A 22,456-nucleotide genomic window follows, 5' to 3' on the forward strand; every position below is an offset into this window, starting at 1 on the left:
TCACCTCTAGATTAGATTACTGTAATGCCTTACTGTCTGGATGTTCCAGTAGGAATATAAATAAGCTCCAGTTAGTCCAGAATGCAGCTGCTAGAGTCCTAACTAGAACTAGAAGATACAACCATATCACACCAATATTATCAGTACTGCATTGGCTCCCAGTGAAATCTCGCATTAACTATAAAATACTTTTATTAACCTATAAAGCACTAAACGGTCTCGCGCCACAATATCTAAGTGACCTTTTGGTTTTATATGATCCGCCACGCCTACTTAGATCAAAAGATGCAGGCTATTTGACGGTACCTTGAATAGTGAAGGCTACAGCAGGGGGAAGAGCCTTCGCTTATAGAGCCCCACAGTTTTGAGTATCCAAGCCTAGTCTACTAGTGTATATAAACAACGAACCTTTCTTTAAAAAAAATCCTAAATCCTAAAGACAGCTGTGTACTGTCTACGATGAAAACACTTGTATGGGCGTGTTTAGAGAGAGAGAGAGAGAGAGAGAGAGAGAGAGAGGCGTGTCTGAAAACACTTATGTGTGGGCGGGGTTTAGCGAGAGAGTGAGGTGGGTTCGGTTTAACTTTCATTAACGCTTAACACAGCGAATGGAATGCACCTCTGGAAAAAAAAACTTCTTTCCTAGTTTAAAACATGACGGAGATTCTTTTAGCCAGCACTTTAACGCATTTACCTCGTAAGGATCTTTGTTTAGAAGTCATGTAATACGCGCTATTCTTTTTAAACAACTCTTTTAAACATTTTTACCTCCTAAAGGTTTTGTGTGGTTTTGGTTTTTTTTGGAAGACATGTAATACGGATTTCTTGTTAAACAACTCTTTTAATCTTTTTAGTTCCTAAAGGTTTATGTTTCAGAATTTATGTAATTCACGCGATTCTTTTAATCAGATTCTTTTTTTAAAAACGCTTTGCCTCCTAAACTTTTTAATTCAAAGGCAGACCAGCCTCCCTAAACATAATCAACATTTGTTTTCATTTATTTCACAAAACAAATATTCTACTCATATATGTACACATTTCAATCATAATGCTTTTCTAACAATGTGTTTACACAAACGAAATAACCCCACACAGTAACACAAACACATGCCCATATTAAAACATTATTTCTTTTCAGACGTATTCCACCCAAACCAAAAAAACCAAACTCATTAACACAAACACCTTTTGTTGGGAGGGGGACTATTCCCCCCCACACACCCCGCTCCACCACCACCAGACACAAATTAGCCAGATTGACCCACTGATACAGTGGATAGGGTTACCCCCCAGACCTGTCATAAATTAAAGTGTACCAACAGACCTGTCAGTCAGGGAAAGAGAGGGGCCATAAATTATCAAACACACTACTTTGATTGACAGTTTGACAGAAAGTGTATGATATAACTACTGATATTAAATGAAAACCTGACTACCTCTTCCAGAAAGCTTCAAATGGGCCATGGTTGGATCTTCCAGCAGGACAGTGATCCAAAACATACATCAAAATCAACACAAAAACGGTTTACTGCTGACAAAATCAAGGTCCTGCCATGGCCATCCCAGTCCCCTGACTTGAAACCCAGAGGAACCTGTGGGGTGAACTGAAGAGGAGAGTCCGCCAGCATCGACCTCGAAATTTGAAGGATCTGGAGAGATTCTGTATGGTGGAACGGTCTCAGAGCCCTCACCATGCATTCTCCAATCTCATCAGGCATTATAGGAGAAGACTCAGAGCTGTTATCTTGGCAAAGGGACGTAGCATAAAGTGTTGACTAAAAGGGTGCCAATAATAGTTGCACACCTATATTTAACGAAGTATCAATAAAGACAATTTTTCATGGGTCTCTTTTCTCATATTCACCAAGGGTGCCAATATTAATGGAAGGCAATGTATAACCATACCACAGTTCTGTATGTACACCACAGCAATGGAATTATGAAGTACTATCTGACAATTCTGTGATTTTAAGATATTAAACCACAATATTGTGCAAATGCCTCAGGGCAATTAACCGAATAAGTTTTCCAAAACTTGGTAAAAACGTCTAAACTGACTTTCCGACTTCACAGCAACAGACACCATGCCCACGACTACACACAATGCCTCAAACGCCCAATTTATCTCATTATCTTATGTCTTCATCTCAATGATTGCAATAAACAACACTGTCAGAATTGCAGTCGCAAAATAACCTGAACATAAAAACAGTTTAATTGATGATATTTAAAAACTTGTTTTTTTGTTTGTTTTTTAAAGAGATCCCTAAATCACAGGTTCTGAAACTTTTTACATTCGGGGAACCCTTTAACTGTGAAACTTATGAAAGTGTCTCAAGCTCATCGTTTAAACGTGTACGGCAAGATTTTGGTCATTTTTTTAAGCCATATTCCTAAACGGAACATATTATGTCCCAGTTATTTTATTATTTATAAGCCGGCTTGCATTTGAGCGATTGCGGTTTGGATCAAAGTCAAACAGGATAATAATAAATATTACTGTGATAATGGTGGTCTGTGATTTTCAGGACTGTAACAAGTTAAAAAGAAAGAAAAATAAAATCACAGACCCCACTTTGAGAACCGCTCACTGCTCTAAATCAATAACAAAAAAAACAACAAATAAGAATAGTAGTAAATTGATAATAAAGTCCTGTATGTTCCCCCCCACCAAACCCCCACCCCGCTCCACCACCACCAGACACAAATTAGCCAGATTGACCCACTGATACAGTGGATAGGGTTACCCCCCAGACCTGTCAGTCAGGGAAAGAGAGGGGCCATAAATTATCAAACACACTACTTTGACTGACAGTTTGACAGAAAGTGTATGATATGACTACTAATATCTGTTGATATTTGATAGAGTCCATGATGCCATGTATCCTAACAAAATGTCCAGGTCCTCTGGCAGAAAAACAGTCCCCACCATATTTAACCATGGGCATGAGGTACTTTTCCATATGGCTACCTCTCTGTGTGCACCAAACCCACCTTTGGTGTTTATTACCAAAAAGCTCTATTTTGGTTTCATCTGACCATAGAACCCGATCCCATTTGAAGTTCCAGTAGTGTCTGGCAAACTGAAGACGCTTGAGTTTGTTTTTGGGTGAGACTAGAGGCTTTTTTCTTGAAACCCTTCCAAACAACTTGTGGTGATGTAGGCGACTTTGGATTGTAGTTTTGGAGATTTTCTGACCCCAAGACGCAACTAACGTCTGCAATTCTCCAACTGTGATCCTTGGAGATTTTTTGGCCACTCGAACCGTCCTCTTCACAGTGTATTGAGACGATCTAGACACGCGTCCAATTCCAGGTTGATTCATAACATTTCCAGTTGACTGGAACTTCTTAATTATTGCCCTGATGGTGGAAATGGGCATTTTCATTACTTGTGCAATTTTCTTATAAACGCTTCCCAATATGTGAAGCTCAACAACCTTTTCCCACACATCACAGCTGTATTCCTTGGTCTTACCCATTGTTATGAATGACCAATGGAATTTGGCCTATGAGTTACCTCATATTTATACCCCTGTGAAACAGGAAGTCATGGTTAAACAATTTTCTGTTTCTAGTCACCTAGGTGTACAAATTTTTTCTTTAAATAGTAATGGGAATATACTTCATATATATTTTTCTCATATGAATTCATGGGGTGCCAATAAATATATTACACCTATAATTACACCTATATTTTACAGTGTGTGTGTATGTGTGTGTATATATATATATATATATATATATATATATATATATATATATATATATATATATATATACAGTATCTCACAAAAGTGAGTACACCCCTCACATTTTTGTAAATATTTGATTATATCTTTTCCTGTGACAACACTGAAGAAATGACACTTTGCTACAATGTAAAGTAGTGAGTGTACAGCTTGTGTAACAGTGTCAATTTGCTGTCCCCTCAAAATAACTCAACACACAGCCATTAATGTCTAAACCGCTGGCAACAAAAGTGAGTACACCCCTAAGTGAAAATGTCCAAATTGGGCCCAATTAGCCATTTTCTCTCCCCGGTGTCATGTGACTTGTTAGTGTTACAAGGTCTCAGGTGTGAATGGGGAGCAGGTGTGTTAAATTTGGTGTCATCGCTCTCACACTCCCTCATACTGGTCACTGGAAGTTCAACATGGCACCTCATGGCAAAGAACTCTCTGAGGATCTGAGCAAAAGAATTGTTGCTCTACATAAAGATGGCCTAGGCTATAAGAAGATTGCCAAGACCCTGACACTGAGCTGCAGCATGGTGGCCAAGACCACAGAGCGGTTTAACAGGACAGCTTCCACTCAGAACAGTCCCCGCTATGGTCGACCAAAGAAGTTGAGTGCATGTGCTCAGCGTCATATCCAGAGGTTGTGTTTGGGAAATAGACGTATGAGTGCTGCTAGCATTGCTGCAGAGGTTGAAGGGGTGGGGGGTCAGCCTGTCAGTGCTCAGACCAAACGCCGCACACTGCATCAAGTTGGTCTGCATGGCTGTCATCCCAGAAGGAAGCCTCTTCTAAAGATGATGCACAAGAAAGCCGCAAAAGACAAGCAGACTAAGGACATGGATTACTGGAACCATGTCCTGTGGTCTGATGAGACCAAGATAAACTTATTTGGTTCAGATGGTGTCAAGCGTGTGTGGTGGCAACCAGGTCAGGAGTACAAAGACAAGTGTGTCTTGCCTACAGTCAAGCATGGTGGTGGGAGTGTCATGGCCTGGGGCTGCATGAGTGCTGCCGGCACTGGGGAGCTACAGTTCATTGAGGGAACCATGAATGCCAACATGTACTGTGACATACTGAAGCAGAGCATGATCAGTATGCAGTATTCCAGCATGATAACGACCCCAAACACACCTCCAAGACGACCACTGCCTTGCTAAAGAAGCTGAGGGTCAAGGGGATGGACTGGCCAAGCATGTCTCCAGACCTAAACCCTATTGAGAATCTGTGGGGCATCCTCAAACGGAAGGTGGAGGAGCACAAGGTCTCTAACATCCACCAGCTCCATGATGTCCTCATGGAGGAGTGGAAGAGGACTCCAGTGGTAACCTGTGAAGCTCTGGTGAACTCCATGCCAAAGAGTGTTAAAGCAGTGCTGGAAAATAATGGTGGCCACACAAAATATTGACACTTTGGGCCCAATTTGGACATTTTCACTTAGGGGTGTACTCACTTTTGTTGCCAGCAGTTTAGACATTAATGGATGTGTGTTGAGTTATTTTGAGGGGACAGCAAATGTACACTGTTATACAAGCTGTACACTCACTACTTTACATTGTAGCAAAGTGTCATTTCTTCAGTGTTGTCACATTAAAAGATATAATCAAATATTTACAAAAATGTGAGGGGTGTACTCACTTTTGTGAGATACTGTATATATATATCCTGTGTTTAAAAACATGGTTTGTTGTATCTGTCATACTTCACTTTCACACATTAATGCACTTCATTGGTTTTTTTCCCCACCACTGTTGTGTTGCATCATCAACATAGGAGTTAACGTGTTAAAGTTGTGTTTATTAATCCTGTCACATCACGTTATTCTTTCAGTATGATGAGGTGCCGTACAATGTGACGAACGGATGCGTCAGGACGACTAACCTGAACAGCACATACGATCTTCTGCAGCCCCCGAACCTGTCACCTGGAGTGATCCCATGCAGACGAGTGACCTCACACAGCTGCATGTTCGAACCCAAACACACCGGCTTTATTTTTATAGATGTTTCTTATCCATAAAGAAGCCCCAATTTTTCAGCTACTGATTTGTGATGGACGATTCACAAATGATTCATTTGTGAAACAAGATGAATTGATTTACAAGCACACATTTATTTATTTATGTATTTAAAGCCCAATCTTTATAAGATAAAGTGGTTTTCTAGATGCTGCTTGAGTTGCGAATCAAAACTCACATTGTTCGAGTCACTTAAAGAGATGATTTGAAAGAATCAAATCACTGAAGTGACTCACTGGACTGAAGTGAGTCAGATATCAAGTGCTGAAAAAATGTCCAGTTGGTGTTCTTACTAGAACGTCGGCCATTTAAAGAAACGTTTAAAAAGCAGAATAAAAGTGTACAATTTTTTCTAGCAAGACTTTTTGTGGTTATATGTCGTCTCGCTGGCCGAGATATTTCCATAATGCACCGAGAGTGTTTCAGTTTAAATACTGGGGTTAGTTTACAAGTGTGACATTGAAATTACATAAATGAAATACAATGAAATAAAGTATGAAATGATCTATTTTAAAGTATCTTTAGCCTGAATGTTCTTTTTGTTACGCTGATTAGTCCATTAACAAGAGGAGTGTTGAGAAGCTACTAATTCTGTTTAAAGTTATCATGCTCGCTTTTCATCATCTAGCACACATGATTATTTAAGATAAGTTTATGGCAAAAAAAGGAGCTATGAGTCAAATGTAGCTACAGACAGATATTCAGTGGTGTGTTTCAGGACACAATGGGACTTCTGTCATTAATATACATAAACAAAACTTCACTGTTCAGCAGAGCAGAGCACAAAATCTCTGTGGTTTGGAGGTCCTTCAAGATGAACACCACAAATCAAAGAATAGCAGTCTGCAAAGCTGTCTTCAAATCATCTGTCTCACTGTACTGCTGTGTATCTAAAAATACTGGTATCGGTGAGTAATACTGCATTGGCTCCCAGTAAAATCTCGCATTAACTATAAAATACTTTTATTAACCTATAAAGCACTAAATGGTCTCGCGCCACAATATCTAAGCGACCTTTTGGTTTTATATAATCCGCCACGCCTACTTAGATCAAAAGATGCAGGCTATTTGACGGTACCTCGAATAGTGAAGGCTACAGCAGGGGGAAGAGCTTTCTCTTATAGAGCCCCACAGTTATGGAACAGTCTTCCTATTAGTGTTCGGGACTCAGACACAGTCTCAGTGTTTAAGTCTAGGCTTAAAACGTATTTGTTTACTCAAGCCTACCCTGACTAGATTCTGTTCTACTACTTCGCAGTCATAATAATCTTTTTTCTCCCTCTCTCCTTTCGCCGAGCCCCACATGAATTTATGGAGATACTAGAGATCCAGATCCTTTCTGCCTCTGGATGGAGCTCAAATCTTCTCTAATTCCAGACTGCTGGGACTACGGCTGCTCCTAAGGCCATACAGACTTCATATAAATCCATAATGAACTTTTTCACACTATCTGTTGTTACCCAGATGAGGATGGGTTCCCTTCTGAGTCGGGTTCCTCTCAAGGTTTCTTCCTCTTAAAACATCTTAGGGAGTTTTTCCTTGCCACCGTCGCCACTCAGTAGCTTGCTCAGTTGGGATAAATTTGCACCTTTAATATCTGTATACCATGTTGATATTTCTGTAAAGCTGCTTTGAGACAATGTCTATTGTAAAAAGCGCTATACAAATAAAATAAATAAATAAATAAATAAATAAATAATACAGCAAAAGAATCGGTACTCGTACTCGGCCTTAAAAAATCTGGTATCGATGCATCTCTAGTAATAAGTGAACTTAATAAGTGAAGCCAGTCTCCAGTTTCACATTTGTTGGTAAAATATTTTATTTTGGCTAAAGTTCAGTCACATGATGGACGGAGGAAAACCAGTTTCAGTTGAAGGTACCAGGGGATGGGGAGTTGAAGGTAAACTGGCGAGATCGTTAAACTCATTGCACATTTTTCATAAAATATCGCCGCTATAGTTTTGTCTTTCTATCACCATCACTCACAGCATGTCAGATATTATATATAGATATATCAATTTTTAACCTATTTTCTTTGAAATTTCCTGTATATTTTTAATATTACCAAATAAAATCACATCAATATTCGTTTTAACACACTGCCGAAATTTCATGACATGCCATTTTTTTGTATATCACCCCACCCCTAGTAACAACAATAAATGCAGGTGATTCAACATGTAGCTCGATCAGGAATGGTATAAAATGTTAGCGATGAGCTAGATGAATTAAATGCCACAGTCTTCCAATCAAATATGGTGCACAGAGAGAAGAAGAGAGGAAACAATTAATTTTCAACGTTAAGGGCCAATCAGATTAACGATCAAGCATCAATCTTCAAATGAAAGCAGTATAACTGCTAATTGTATTATGGAATGTGCGAAAATGTGAAAAAAATTAGCATGTACATTAGCTTTTATGGGTAGTAGTGGATCCGTGGTTAAGGTTTTGGGTCGCTTATCAGAAGGTCAGGGATTCAAGTCCTGCAGCAGCACCAGGCTTCACCGTTGAGCCCGTACACAAGGCCCTTAACCCTGCACGGGTGCTGTAAGATGGCTGACCCTGCACTCCAACCCCTGCTTCCTAACAAGCTTTGATAAACGAAGAAAAGAGTTTCACTGTATTGTAATGTATATGTGACAAATAAAGGCTTTCTGTAAATAAATCAAAATGTATGCGTTCTTATGTGTTTCTTTCAAACAATTTACAGGTGGACGCCACAGCAGGGGTTTAACGTGAAACCAAAAATATCTCTGAGGCCCTCTAGTGGCTGGCTGCAGTACAATTTTAAACCCCCTTCATTTCCATGTTAATGAATGGAAAACAAACCAAAAGTTAATTAAAAAAAGTTTATTCCACACATTATTTTCAGAAATAGTGTTCTGCTTAGTGTCCTATACATGTTTTCCAACACGCACCTGAAACTCTTACTGAGATTACAGGTTTTTTGCCCTGTATGTTGCTCATTTTGATGTCTAAATTAGCTTGCTAAGTGATCATTTGACTAGCAAACCAATATGAATGAATGAAGTGATGTCACAGCTCTTATAAAAACACATTTATCATATCGGGAAAAATATTGTTGGAGAACGTTTTCAAATAACAGCACAATTTTTTCCAAAAAATTATTTGTGGAGATGTAACTTAAGATGGAAGTTTGCCACCTGTCCCACTGAGTAACTTTGGAATGGACGTGGTTTGAAAAATGTACTGCAGTCAGCCACTAGAGGGCGTCCGGTCATGTATACAATCAGGTTTTGATTTACAGAGGCGTTAAAACTAGTAACGCTGAACAAATACTGCCCTCTAGTGGTGGAAAATAATCTCTACAGTTGTAATCTAATATCGTAATTTGAGTCCTTGTTAACTTTTTAGTAGTCTCTTTAGTTTGGTAGATGTTTGTTAGATCAAGTCAACGTGACTGTAGACATCAGGAAGATGAAAAAATAAACTAAAATTAACAAACAAATTATCGAAGGCAGCAATTGACAGACAATGGAGCTTTTTTTTTTGCAATTTAGTTAACATGTCAAAACAGATTAGTTTAGTATTTTAGAGTACCTATTAAAGCAAACAATCCTGGTGTGGATTATTTTCCAATATCAGCACACCCTGTCATGTTTTTTTTATTCTTTAATCAATTGCAAAACTTTATTCCAAACTGTGTTTTGCGTTTGAACTCAGACCTATGGTGCAACTTACCGTCATACAAATGATAAAGATCCATCAGGAAACATTTATTTGGAAAAACAACTACATTAAATAAAATAATAAAAAAATAAATACAATAAAAAAATAAATAAAATAAAAGTGGGGGGGGGGGTCAGTTCTAATCTCAAACTCTTGGGGCGCAAAGCATGATTATGAGTACAGGTGTGTGACGGAGTTCACCACGCCCACACGCGTGACCACGCCCACAGCGGTTTGCCAACACATTTCCTAGGTAACAGAGCAGCTGATCTACACCTGATTCATTCTTCCAAGCGCGGACATTATGAGGAGAGTCTGTTTGAAGTAAGAGTGTTTCCTGGTCAGTGCAGTTTAGTTTTGTTTGCTGAAGTGAGTGGAAAGGCAGAACTTAGATGAAAAGATTCAGCTGTAAATAAAAGAGGAAATAAATCCATTCAGCTGGTGATTTAAGGTAAGAGAGTCCGTTGGGTTTTTTTGAAGGTGAAAATAGAAAAAAAGAGTTGAATTCCAGCAGAATTATTAACATTTTGTGACAAATACGGTTTTTCTTAGGATTTAGATTCTCGTGTGTGTGTTTGTGTGTATGTATATATGTGTGTATATATATATATATTAGTGTGTGTATGTATGTATACACACATGTATTACCTAGAGCAGTTTTGATGGTGTGTTTTTTGTTCTTTAAATGCACAGTAAACATGTATAAAAGTTATCCATCACTCATACAGAAACAGGTCAAGAGCTTTAGTTAATGTTCATATCGAACATCAGAATGGAAAAAAATCTCTCAGAGACTCTGACTGTGGTGTGGTTGCTGCTGTCAGACAGGCTGGTTTGAGTATTTCAGAAATGTCTGCTCTCCCGGGATTTCCTTGGTGATGATGGAGAGAGGTCAGGGGAGACTGGTCAGACTGGTCAGACGAGACTGGTCAGACAGGAAGGTTACTAATCAACAAGTCACAAAGTGTTGCAGCCGGAAATAAAATAAACTAAACGCAGTATTGTCGAGATTTATGGTGCATGAGATGAATCGGGAAGTGTTTATTTACTGGAATTTACATGACCGACATCATAATGATTCCAGATCTTCACACATCCTGTATGTCTGGTGGTTAAACACAGAGGAAGCAAAACGGGCTGATGTGGACATAGTCATGGGAAAAAGTAATGGCATCCTCTTTCAATTCATGTTTTCATTACTCAGCACCTAAATGTACTGAATTAACTAAAGATACTGTCCTCTTTTAGAATTTTAAGTCTGTCCTTGTAAGTATGAGCATTAAACATTGGCAGTTTCTGTTATCTTGTGCCAAAACATAGCTGAGCTGCTAGCTGAAGAAGGAAGTGACGGCTAGCTAGCAAGATTCATAAACAACACTTTTGGGGGGAATAAAAAATGCTTTATTCTTAAAGTTTATTTATATTTGGAAATTATACCACTACTGCAGGCTCCAAGCGATCCTGATGATCCTAGGGTTATTCTTGTTTCCGTGATTGGCAGTTGGTTATGAGGTTCTGCCCCTTCAAGAGGTCTTCAAATGATCATTTGATTCGCTAAAATTATTTAATTACACCAAAATTGATATTTAGACACTTCGGTAAACATTTCAGTTCTGCAGTTTAATGAAATGTTAAGGGCTTCCTGCGTAGTCTTAAAGCAGTCACATGCAGTAACAAACTAACTGTATGACTACACTCAAAACCCAAAAGAGTTCCATAGATATAAAGAGAGAAGTCAGCAGTGAATGTTCTGAGCCAGCACTGGATCATGTTTAATGATGAAGTAGGGGTCAGAATGGACCGGTACTTCCACTGGTAGTTGTGACATCGCGTCTCATTTGCACGACGTTAAACTCGGCTCAACAACATGGCCGCTTACTGTGAATCGCCAGCTCTGACTGGAAATGGCTGACCTCTGGAAGTGAAAATGGCTTGAAAATGTGTTTCCACAGCATGTGATCCCTACCACAAGTAGACCACATCAAAAGGGAAGAAAAACACAACAACTTCACCTACCATGTTTTCATGTTTCATATGAAGTTGTTGTTCAGAGGTTAACTTGACATTTGTAATATAAATCCTGAGCAATACTAACTACTGTTTAGTGTAACATTTGTACCATGTCAGAATTTAATCCTATGAGTGTGTCCCAAAGTTAAACAGAAATCAGCGTAATTAACAGCTGATTAAATAATTCGTCATTGTTTCGGTTCTTTTGTTGAGAATGCCTCGTCTGCAAACGTGTCTCGAGAAACGCAGCCATGGTTCATTTCACACGTGTAGTCGTTGATTTGTTTTAATAATTGGGGAATTTAATATTCAGAATGAACTAATATTAAATATTTGTTTAGGACACACTTGTTGTTTCTCACATGTGGGTCAGTTTTAAAGTTTTCTTCTGTCGTCTCACCAAGCTTCAGGGTCGTGTGCGTGTGTGACGTCACGTGGTACGTTTATGCTCATTGGTCACAGCAAATAAAGAGGGCTAGTGGCGCTCTGCTGTCGAAGTACAAATGCTGCAGAACTGATCACTTTTTAATCGCATAGCTTTGAGAAACAAATCGAAGCCATACTTTTAATATGCTTTTTTATGTAGCACGTATACACGTTATCATCATAACGAGTTTCATATGGTGTATGTTTTCCGTCATTAGCAAGATGATTCAACAGAAAACCCAGCAGAATTCATTATAAAACCTGATCCGTTATCATCAATGCAACTTGGTCAACTATCGATCCAAAGTAGTACTGATTTTAGTGAAAGAAATTAAAAACTGAACAGAAATCTGTAAAAGACATTGCTGTGATGATGTGAAGATAATGCACATATGGAGCTTGGGGTTTTCTTCAGAAGGTTAAGTTGAAGAGCAGAGCACATCCCAACATGAACGTTAACAGACCATCTGCTGGTCTCGGAGATTCACCTGTTAGTGGGATTGGTTTCTCTGTTGGACACAAACAGAAGCCATTAACTAGGCCAAGTACATGTGTAGATGGATCATTCTCATTAGAATAACCTTTTAAATCATTTTCTCCAAAAAATATATTAATTGTACTTGGGGGAAGCCCTTTGCCAGAACATTTAACACAAAAGAGCATAAAAATACTTAAGCAGTTTAAAAATATCATTAAGCACAATATTTAGGGGCCTAACAAAAATGTTTTGGTTTTTTTTTTTGGATTTGGCCCATGATTGAGGAGGAGGGTGGAGGGGAAAAGAGAATATAAAGATCAGTTTTTAGAAGAAACGCACAAGTTGCGGGATTCTTGTGATTGTCAAGTTGGGGGGGGGAGATATGTTAAAACACCACTTTCATAACAAGAAGTTCGGAAGTGTTGCAAGAAAGACGTTCCTCTTCAAACCTTTTGATTTTGCATCCCAGCAGCATGATTGGTGAAGAATTGAAAAAGCATGCAGGAAAGAAAAAAACACCCGATAGCTGCTGTAAAACATGGTGGTGGATCGGTGTTGCTCTGGGGATGTATTGTGTTTGGTGGTTCAGGGAGTGTAGTGAAGGTTGGTGGCGTCAAGAATTCTGCTATTCATCAGAATATTTCAGAAAATGATGTCCTGGTTGCCTCTGCCAGGAGCTTCAGACTTTGCCGAAAACGAGTTTTCAGCGAGATGACGAGACAAACCTACTTCCTGATGATTAAAGAGACAGAAAATGTAATGCTTTGTGAATGAACCCTGCAGAAAACTTGTGATCTGAATTCACAAGTAGCTTCCACATGCACAAAGGAGTGTAAAATGAAGGAGTGGACCAGGATCCTCTACAAGCATCAACATTGTTAGACATTACAGGAAGTGGCTCAGTGCTGTTATTCTCTCCAGAGCAGGAGTCGCTGGATATTAATTATGAAGATACTGATCAATTTGGAAACATGGCTTCTTAAAAAATGTATTTGGAAAAGCATTTGAACTTGAACTTATGCTATATTTTATTCTTTTTATATATTAATTAGTGTTGATTTTTATGAAGGGTGCCGAATTGTTGAGGACACTCAATACATAACGAGTTATAAATGTGTTTATGTATATAGGTCTATTAGCAATGATTTTAAGTGATTTATATGGACTCATCTTCAGGATTTCATCAGATCATTTTGAGTATAGTGACTGATTCGTGATTTAAAAAAAAAAAAAAACGACATGTAACGGAAACTTCCTGCTTAAGAAAAAGCTTCATGTTTGATTTTAGATAAACAGCTGTACACACCTTTAACAGTTAGTTCTAGTGTCAGGGTCTTGCTGTTTGGGACGATGCAGAAGTACAGTCCTGAATCAGATTCCTTCAAGTTACTCAGCATGATGGAGAAATTCCCCTTTTCAGTTTCTGAAGGAAAAATTTTAACTCTGTCTTTATAGACTGGATCCTGCTCATCGAAATCCGCTTTACCGCCAAGAACGTCACACACCTTCCTGCTGTCTTTGTATCGCCAATGCACCGTCTGCAGCTTCTCTCCAAATGTACACGGTAAGAACACGGTTTCTCCTATAAAACCTTCAACAGGGACACGCTGCACCGACACTGAAAGGGGGAAAAAAATCTAAAACACAGCAAATCTCGATAATATAAATACAAATGTGTGCATCAGGTATATCAACACTATATATAAAAAGCTTCATGCACTTTTGCAATAACACCACATTCACACTATTCGAGACGTCACGCCATAGGACTGGTGTAAGTTTCATTCAAGCCAATCGTCTGAATTTGTCGCTTATTGCATCGTAACTAATTCGCACTGAACTGAGAAAAGTCTCATTGTTTTATGTTCTTGAAATCACAGAGTTAATGTTGAGCACATAAACAGAAAATGAGCAGTCATTTCCTGCTTAACGTTCTCCACATTCAATCATAAAACTCTTGAATCTTCATGTCTAGACCCACTGATGCTCACATTTCAGTAATTAATATAATAACAAATTTCACTTCCATACAGTACACACATCTGCTTACTGCGGTGTGAAACGCTCACCTGTGTGTATCAGAAGCAGGAAGGTGAAGCAAAAAATCCAGCTGTAATGAAAGAAAAAAAACACAAAGAGGTGGAACAGCAGAATAAATTCACAGTATGATCACTGTATAATGGAGTTATAAATGAGTTTAATTTGTGAATTCGGTAAACTAGAAGGAATGTTCAAAATCAGTAAATAAAATAAAAGAAATAAAATAAAAGTAAAGTAAATAAAATAGAAATGAACAGAACACTGATATTCACAAAAATGTAAGGTCCCTAGGTAACAAATCCTCCAAAATAGGAGGAACTTTAGTCATGGCACCTGACAATGCCTGATTGCCAGAAATTTTTATTTATTTATTTATTTTTATTTGCTTTTAAAAATATTTATTTTTACTATTAATTTTTTGAGTTCAAAGTTATTATTAAGAGGAAAAAAAATACAAACAAATCTACGCGAGTATAGTGACACAAGGATAACATTTTTTTTTTATATGTCTGTTTATTATGGGAACATCGTCTCATCATAGTGTAATAATGTTTCGTTAACATCTACGAGATCTGCGAGTTGAACTGGTGAAACTGGCTGCAGGCCCAACCCTCTCTGTAGACCGAAACCATGTAAAACAAAAGCACCACTATGCAAACAAGAGTCAGGTGCACCCAGCTACACACACCCAAACATACTCCTCCATCTCGCTTTGTTCAGGACCCGAAAGGGAAAGGAACCTACCCCGACAGACGAGATTTTTCAGTAGTGTGATGTAATACATTTGTATAAACCTCCCTTTGCTGTAAATTCAGTAATCACATACTGCGTTAGTCTCTCATTGTGTCAATTTAATGTACTTGTGAACAGTAAAACTTTACACTTAACACCAATAAGCACTAGTTTCCAAAACATGCTCACTAGTAAATAATAAATAAATAAATAAATAAATAAAATGAGGGTGGAGATTTCACAATAAATGAAAATCTGCTTAAGTTTTGCAAATAGGACAAAAAGACAAAAAAGAAAAGAACTTCCTTCTGCTACCAAGACCCGAGAGCAGCAGCAATAAATTTTCGGTCGTACAGGGAATTAAAAGGACTCATCACTAGAGTGTGACTGAACTTCATTTATAAACTTGAAACAAACCAACACAAATGAAATGGTCAGAACTTTGTGTCTACTGTTTAAACTGCCAATACATTCAAAGTCCAAGACTTTACATGAGCGTAAAATATTGTTCAGAGGGGTGTGCCTACCTTTTTATTCCCATTACACTGAAATACATGTTTTGTTTTAAAAAAAAAAAAAAAAAAAGTCCTCCAGCTTTCGAAGCAGAATGCATAATGTGGGTTCATTTCATGAGTTTTCTTGTCTAGATTTCCAGCAGCAACCTTTGATCCCGTTTGTGGGTTAATGTCCACGATTCCTAAATAAACACCCACAGCATCCAATTATTAAAAAACAGCATGTACCCAACGGGTAAGACTAAGACTTATGGAAGTGAGCGCCGGGATGGGGAAATCCCCGACACCAGCAATATTAACTACATGCTTGATTATAAATCATCATAGGTTCCTTTCTACTATTTTCCCACATAATAATCTAATCCTAATAAAAACCTTAAAACATTCTTCATGGCAAAATAAGCCATTTTTTAGTGGGGTGAATTTGATGGACATGAGAAGCAGGAGTCCAAATGTTTACCGTAACTTTTGAGTTAAGGACAAAAATTTGCATAAACAAAGTCAAAAAAAATAAATAATGAGAAAAAGTTAAAGACGTGACTTACCTCAATAAATCCCAGTGTGCGTGCAGCTTCATCCCGATAAGCAAGGCTGAAGTTGTAGTAGGTTGCAAATAATGCTGCCAGGCCCTCAACAAATGCCTCCGAACATAGGCCCAGGACAACGTCCCTTTTGCATCTCGTCATTGATTCATGCAGTAAAAAAAAAAAAAAAATCAATCAAATAAATAAAAAACAAAGCAAGCTTTTCTCTCAGTTTGTTAAGAAAATAATACTGACCAATGTCATGGATATTTTGAAATCCTTCAACAATGCCTTGAATGGTAGACTTGGGTAATAACACTCTAGCTTGCTGCTTCAGATTGAGGAGGGTTAAATTGCTTAGAAAAAGAGATTCAACTTCTGGAAAATTGTGCTCTGATCTCTCGCTTTCAGACACAACATCTGAAACTAGAATTTCCATGGACGTAGCAGGCCCTATCAAGCGCTCTACAGAGCAGTTTTTATGTGTCCGTGTTACATACGATGCAAATCTAGATCTTGCCTTAAATATTCTGTTGCAACCGAATGGGCACCAGGGCTCCAGGCCTGACTGGATAAGGCTCTTCAAATGAGATTTAAAAACTGGATTAAAAATGGATTTCTCATCTCTATCATGGACGTAGTCTTCCTTTCCTGTCTTTCTGATTGGCTGGTGTTGATGAAATCCTTTATTCTTTGCCATATTTTATTATCTACGATCTGTACAAGTTCTACAAGTTCAAATGATACCTGGCTGCAGGCCCAGCTCTGCATCGAGATGAACAAGCCCAGAAGGTGGTGGAGGACAGAAGAATTGTTTCCCTGGTGAAGAAAAACCCTTTCACAACAAATGCTAGGATGTTATTTGGTTGCTAACATGGTCCATGGGGGAAGGAATGTTAACAGAACGTCTGCACGTCTCGGGAATTCACACGCGGGTGTGATCGTTTCTCTTCTCTCTCTGTTGCGCACAAACAGAAGCCATTAACTTGGCACAGTATATATGTTGATGGATCATTTTCATTAGAAGTACATTTTAAATCTTTTTCTCCAAAAATATATCATGACAAATTACTTGTACTTGGAGGGGGGGGTGGACATGGGACATTTTCCATCTATTACCATGGGGGAAAAACAAAGAACTTTTAACACCAAAGAGACCAATCATTAAATACATTTTTAGAGTCATAAAAAAAAGTTCACTTCTGAAGACATTGGAAAACGTGCCAATGATTTGACCCATGAGCCCATGCTACCATCATGAGTTCCATCATCAATAAAGATTAGTGAGAAAGTTCCAGAAGCAGTCATGCAAGCCACCATGATCTCTGATCTTCCACCATGTTTCAGAGATGAGCATGAATGTTTTGGATCATGAGCAGATCCTTTCTGCTGCCACATTTTGGCCTTTCCCTCACTTTGGTAGAGGCTCTTCTTGGTTCCAGAACTTTTGTGGCTCATCTCTGTATTACAGTATTTGCGAATTCCAAAATCTGGCTTTCTAAGTCGTAATACCGATGAGTGATTTTGTTTCTTGTGGTATGGCCTGGTATGGTTTCTGCTCTCCAAGTCTTCTTCAAATGGTGGATCCTGATACCTACACCCCTGCGCTGTGGAGGTTGTTGATGTTGTCACTGACTGTTGTTTTTGGGAGTTTTCTTCACAGCTCCCATAATGTTTGTCATCTGTTGTTGTTGTTGTTGTTGTCCTTGTTGTTGTTGTCCTTTGTTCTCCATTCGGTGTCTGTTGCTCAGAGCAGGTGATCTAGACACCGGGTTCACGTGCTGCCATTTTGACGAGAGAGTCTGTTTGAACTTTAATAGTTTTTCCTAGTTAGGGCATTTTAATTTTGTTTAATGAAGTGAACAGAAAAGCAGAACTTGCATGAAAAACAGAAGTTGTCTCAAAGATGGGAAGTTAAAAAATAAAAGAGGAAAAGAGCCATTCAGCTGGTGATTTAAGGTAAGAGAGTAAATGTTTTTAAGAGGAATGGATACGGTTTCTCTTAGGATTGAGATTTTTAAAGTTATATTCAAGTGTATAACCTACAGCAATGGTGATGTATGTCTGGGTTAGGGTTAGTCAAACACTCACTGGCCACTTTAATAGGAACACCTGTACACCTGCTTACTCGCGTAATCCTCAATCAGCGAGTCACTCATACAGAAACAGGTCAAGAGCTTTAGTTAATGTTCATATCGAACATCAGTCATGGGGGAAAAAGTAATTACATCCTCTTTCAATTGTATGTTTTTATTTATCAGCGCCTAAATGACGTGTTATTTATAACATGATCATAGTAATGAGTTCCATCAGGTGCACATTTTCAATAATAGGCATGATAATTCAACCAGCAGAATTAATTTCACTCCCTGATCCTTTATTATCAAAGCAACTTAGTAAACTATCAGTGCAACGTAACACTGGTTTAGTAAACTTAAAAAACATAATAATAATTTTTTTAAAAAAAGGATAAAGTGAAATGTTTATTGCGTGACTTAAGGAACATTTACGGTACATTCACAGGGACACTTTACTGTTCAGCAGATACTACTCTTATATCCATTTGTAAAATACAGCAAATAAAAAACAGTACTACAGTTTTATTAGAACATAATGTTTCCAAAGTAAATCTGCATGTATATGTAAATTTGTGCATGCTATGTGGTTCCTATTTTCTGACAGCCATCAAAATGTCCTTCTGAACACATCTATATTTTATAGAAATACAAAATGAAATAAATAGCATGAAGTAAAAAATTAAATCACTGGACCGAGGCAGTAAGACACACACAGAGGGTAAACACTTCCGCTTTTACACAATTCTCTAAATTATAACGGATTAAATTGAGTTTTTTTGGACGTTAATCTACACACAATAATCCATAATGACAGACCTATGATGTGTCTAAACGCTCCAAACTGAGTTCAGGTGCATCCTGGTTGCTTTGATTATCTTGAGATGTCTTTAGAACTTGACTGGAGTCCTTGAGAGAATTTGACTGGAAGAATTGGAGAAACTGACTTTTTCCCAAGAACACCAGGAGCTATCACTGCTGCATAAAGGGTGTGAATACTTCTCTACATGAGAGATTCCAGTTTTGATTAAATTAGCAGAAATATTGAAAATCATGTTTTCCTGTGTCTTTATGGATTAGTGTGTGAAGAGTAATGGCTAAAACGCAAATTTAATACCTTTTTAAATGAAATGTACAATATCACAATAATAAAATGTCTCATACTTCATCATGAGAACTCCTCATCCGTATAAACAACTGCTGAGAATTGTAATTAGTACAACATTGTACATAAGGATGCTTCAATAGTTGCTTCCTGTCCCAATTTGTTGCTCTAAATTTTGGTCGAATTATCTTCTTGTCTCGTCTCGGAGCTAGCAGTTCCTTTCCTGTTTTTAAAAGCTATAAATATTTGAACATTGATGGATTTATTATTTTATTGTTATTCCAGCTGTTTACTACAGTATAGTGGAGTTGAAATTAAATCATGAATGAGATCAAAGTCCAGGCTTTCCGTTTTAATCTGAGGGTATTTACATCTGAATCAGGTAAAACAGCACTTGTTAATGTGGTGACCAAAAGTAATTGGACAATTAGCTGCTCAGCCATTTAATGGCTAGGTGTGTTTTATTTATAAAAAAGGAAGGATGCACTGGTGAGCTTCAGAACACCAAAAGGCTCAGAAGACCACGTAAAACAACTGTGGTGGATGACAATATATTTTCCCTGGTGAAGAAAAAACACTTCACAAAAGCCAGCCAGAAGAAGAACATCCTCCAGGAGTTAGGCATATTTGTGTCAAAGTCAACAAGCAAGAGAAGCCTTCACCAGAGTAAATACAGAGGGGTTACTACAAGATGTACATCATTGGTAAGCATCACAAACAGGAAGACCAGGAGAAAAGGCCTGTACAGTTCAGAAACAACATCCTATACACGGATGAGAGGAACTTGTAGCAGAATGATGAGAAGAGAAGAGTATGGAGAAGGGAAGGAACTGCTTGTGATATAATGTACCACCAGATCTTATGCTGTGGGCGTGTATGGCAGCCAGTGGAACTGGTTCTCTTGTATTTATTGATGTGATAAAAACAGCAGGATGAATTGTGAAGTGCACAGGGCTACATTATCTGCTCACATTCAGCCTTCTGAATCTGAATGCTTCAAAAAGTTTCACAGTGCAGATGGACAACGACCTGAAGCATACTTCAACATCAGCGTGAGACTTTTTCTTAAAGCCAAAAAGTGTAATGTTCTATAATGGCCAAGTCAATCACCTGATCTGAAACCAACAGATGCATTTCCCTTACTGAGGGCAAAACACCTCAAGAACAAGCAGGAAGTGAAGACAGCTGAAGTAAAGGTCTGTAAGATCATCACCAGGGAAGAAACCCAGCTTCTGGTAATGTCTACATGTTCCAGACTTCAAGCAGTCATTGACTACAAAGGATTTGCAACCAAGTATTAAAAATGACAATTTAACTTGATTGTTGGTTTGTCCAATTACTTTTGGTCCCTTTACATAGTGAGGCACATAGAAAAGGTGCTACACTGTTCACCTGATTGGGATGCAAATACCCTCAAATTAAAACTGAAAATCTTGCCCATATTCATTATCTAATTTCAACCACTATGCTGTAGTAGACAGCTTTAAAATGAAAAATAAAAACACCCATCTGTCCAAATACTTATGGACCTGGCTGTACTTTTGTTTGTAATGGTTAAAGTGAGTGGATCTTCAACATGTATAACTAGCTAACCTGAGCATTTTTTATGTTACTTTAAAAAAAAATTGTTTCATATATATATATATATATATATATATATTAGTGCAATAGGTCAATGAAGCACACTGTTCCTATATAAGATGCTCAATTTTGTGGCCCTATGTCAAAAATTGTGACCCATGAAAATGGATAGAAGAAGAAGGAGGAGAGTGAGCGAGTAATACAGTAATGTGCTGAGTAAACTGCTTCTAAAGCTGTAACACAACACAATGACCTTCTCTATGCACAGCTGATGAAGGAATTTTGTCTGAGACATTCTGCTTTTTGGAAACACTGGGTACTACACCGCAAAACTCTGCAAAACAAATACACACATTATAAACCGAGCAGAAATCTGTAAAAGACATTCCTGTGATGCCTGTATGTGAAGATAATGCACACACGGAGCTTGCGGTTTTCTTCAGAAGGTTACGGTGTAGAGCAGAGCACATCCCAGCAGGAACGTTAACAGACTGTCTGCACGTCTCTGGGATTCACCGTTTCCTGGTGCGGTTCGTCTCTCTGTTGCACACAAACACAAGCCATTAATTTTACACAGTACATGTGTAGATAGATCATTCTCTTTAGAATAACCTTTTAAATTATTTTGTCCAAAAATATATCATGACAAATTAATTGTACTTGGAAAAGCCCTTTGTCTTCCATTAGCATGGGGAAAAATACCATTAAGCACAGTTAGGGCCGTAACAAATGATGACGTCTGAAACAGGTGGAAAACTACTGCTATGGGGCTACATTGCTGCTGGTGCAGAGACTCAGGTGAAGACTGATGACATAAAAGAATTCTGTTATGTAGCAGAACATTTCAGCCAAAATATCTCTTGGTTGCCTCTGCCAGGAGGTTCAGACTGCTATAGAGTTTTCAGCGAGACAATAGGACAAACCTACATCCCGTTGATTAAAGAAACAGTACTGCTTTGTGGAGACCTTCTCAGCCTCTGGATTGGAAACCTACAGAAAACTTGTGGTCTGAATTCACAAGTAGCTTCCACATGCACAGACCAGAGAATATAAAGGAGTGTAAAATGGAGGAGTGGACCAGGATCCTCTACAAGCATCAACATTGTTAGACAGGAAGTGACTCATTGCTGTTATTCTCTCCAGAGCAGGAGTCAATATATATTAATTATGAGGATGCTGATCGCTCTGAAACATGGCTTTTACAAAAATTTCTTCTTAAATTTTTTTTTGAAATTCACCATTCTACACTGAAGGAGTGTTTACAAATGGAGAGCATTCAAGATAGTTGCCAATATTCTCAAGACTGGGCATCTCAGGAAAATTCAGTCTAATGCTCAGAGATGTAAAGAAAACCCAAGAGCTACATCGTGTGACCTAATTCTCCATAAAGAATATGGCAGCATGACATAGGTTTGCAAAATTGATATCCAAACAAACCACAAAAGTTCTGGAACAATATCCTTTGGACTGATGAGACCAAGGTGGAAATGTTTGGTCATCATGCACAGAGTAGCGTTTAGCGA

At 38.2% G+C, this 22,456-nt stretch overlaps 1 protein-coding gene and 1 long non-coding RNA gene across 3 annotated transcripts in view; both read left to right on the top strand.

Moving 5' to 3' along the window:
- LOC128602829 (uncharacterized) overlaps positions 1 to 22,456 on the top strand; it is a 56,251-nt gene that overhangs the window by 4,497 nt on the left and 29,298 nt on the right. The gene's annotated exons all lie outside the window — the stretch shown is intronic.
- LOC128602834 (uncharacterized) overlaps positions 9,596 to 22,456 on the top strand; it is a 32,941-nt gene continuing 20,080 nt past the window's right edge. For both annotated transcript variants that reach the window (XR_008384898.1, XR_008384899.1), the window contains exons 1-2: positions 9,596 to 9,898; positions 13,817 to 13,925. This is a non-coding gene — a long non-coding RNA (uncharacterized LOC128602834). The remainder of the gene's footprint in view (positions 9,899 to 13,816; positions 13,926 to 22,456) is intronic.

The sequence above is a fragment of the Ictalurus furcatus genome, chromosome 27, assembly GCF_023375685.1.
Source record: "Ictalurus furcatus strain D&B chromosome 27, Billie_1.0, whole genome shotgun sequence".
In the NCBI taxonomy this organism is placed as follows: Eukaryota; Metazoa; Chordata; class Actinopteri; order Siluriformes; family Ictaluridae; genus Ictalurus; species Ictalurus furcatus.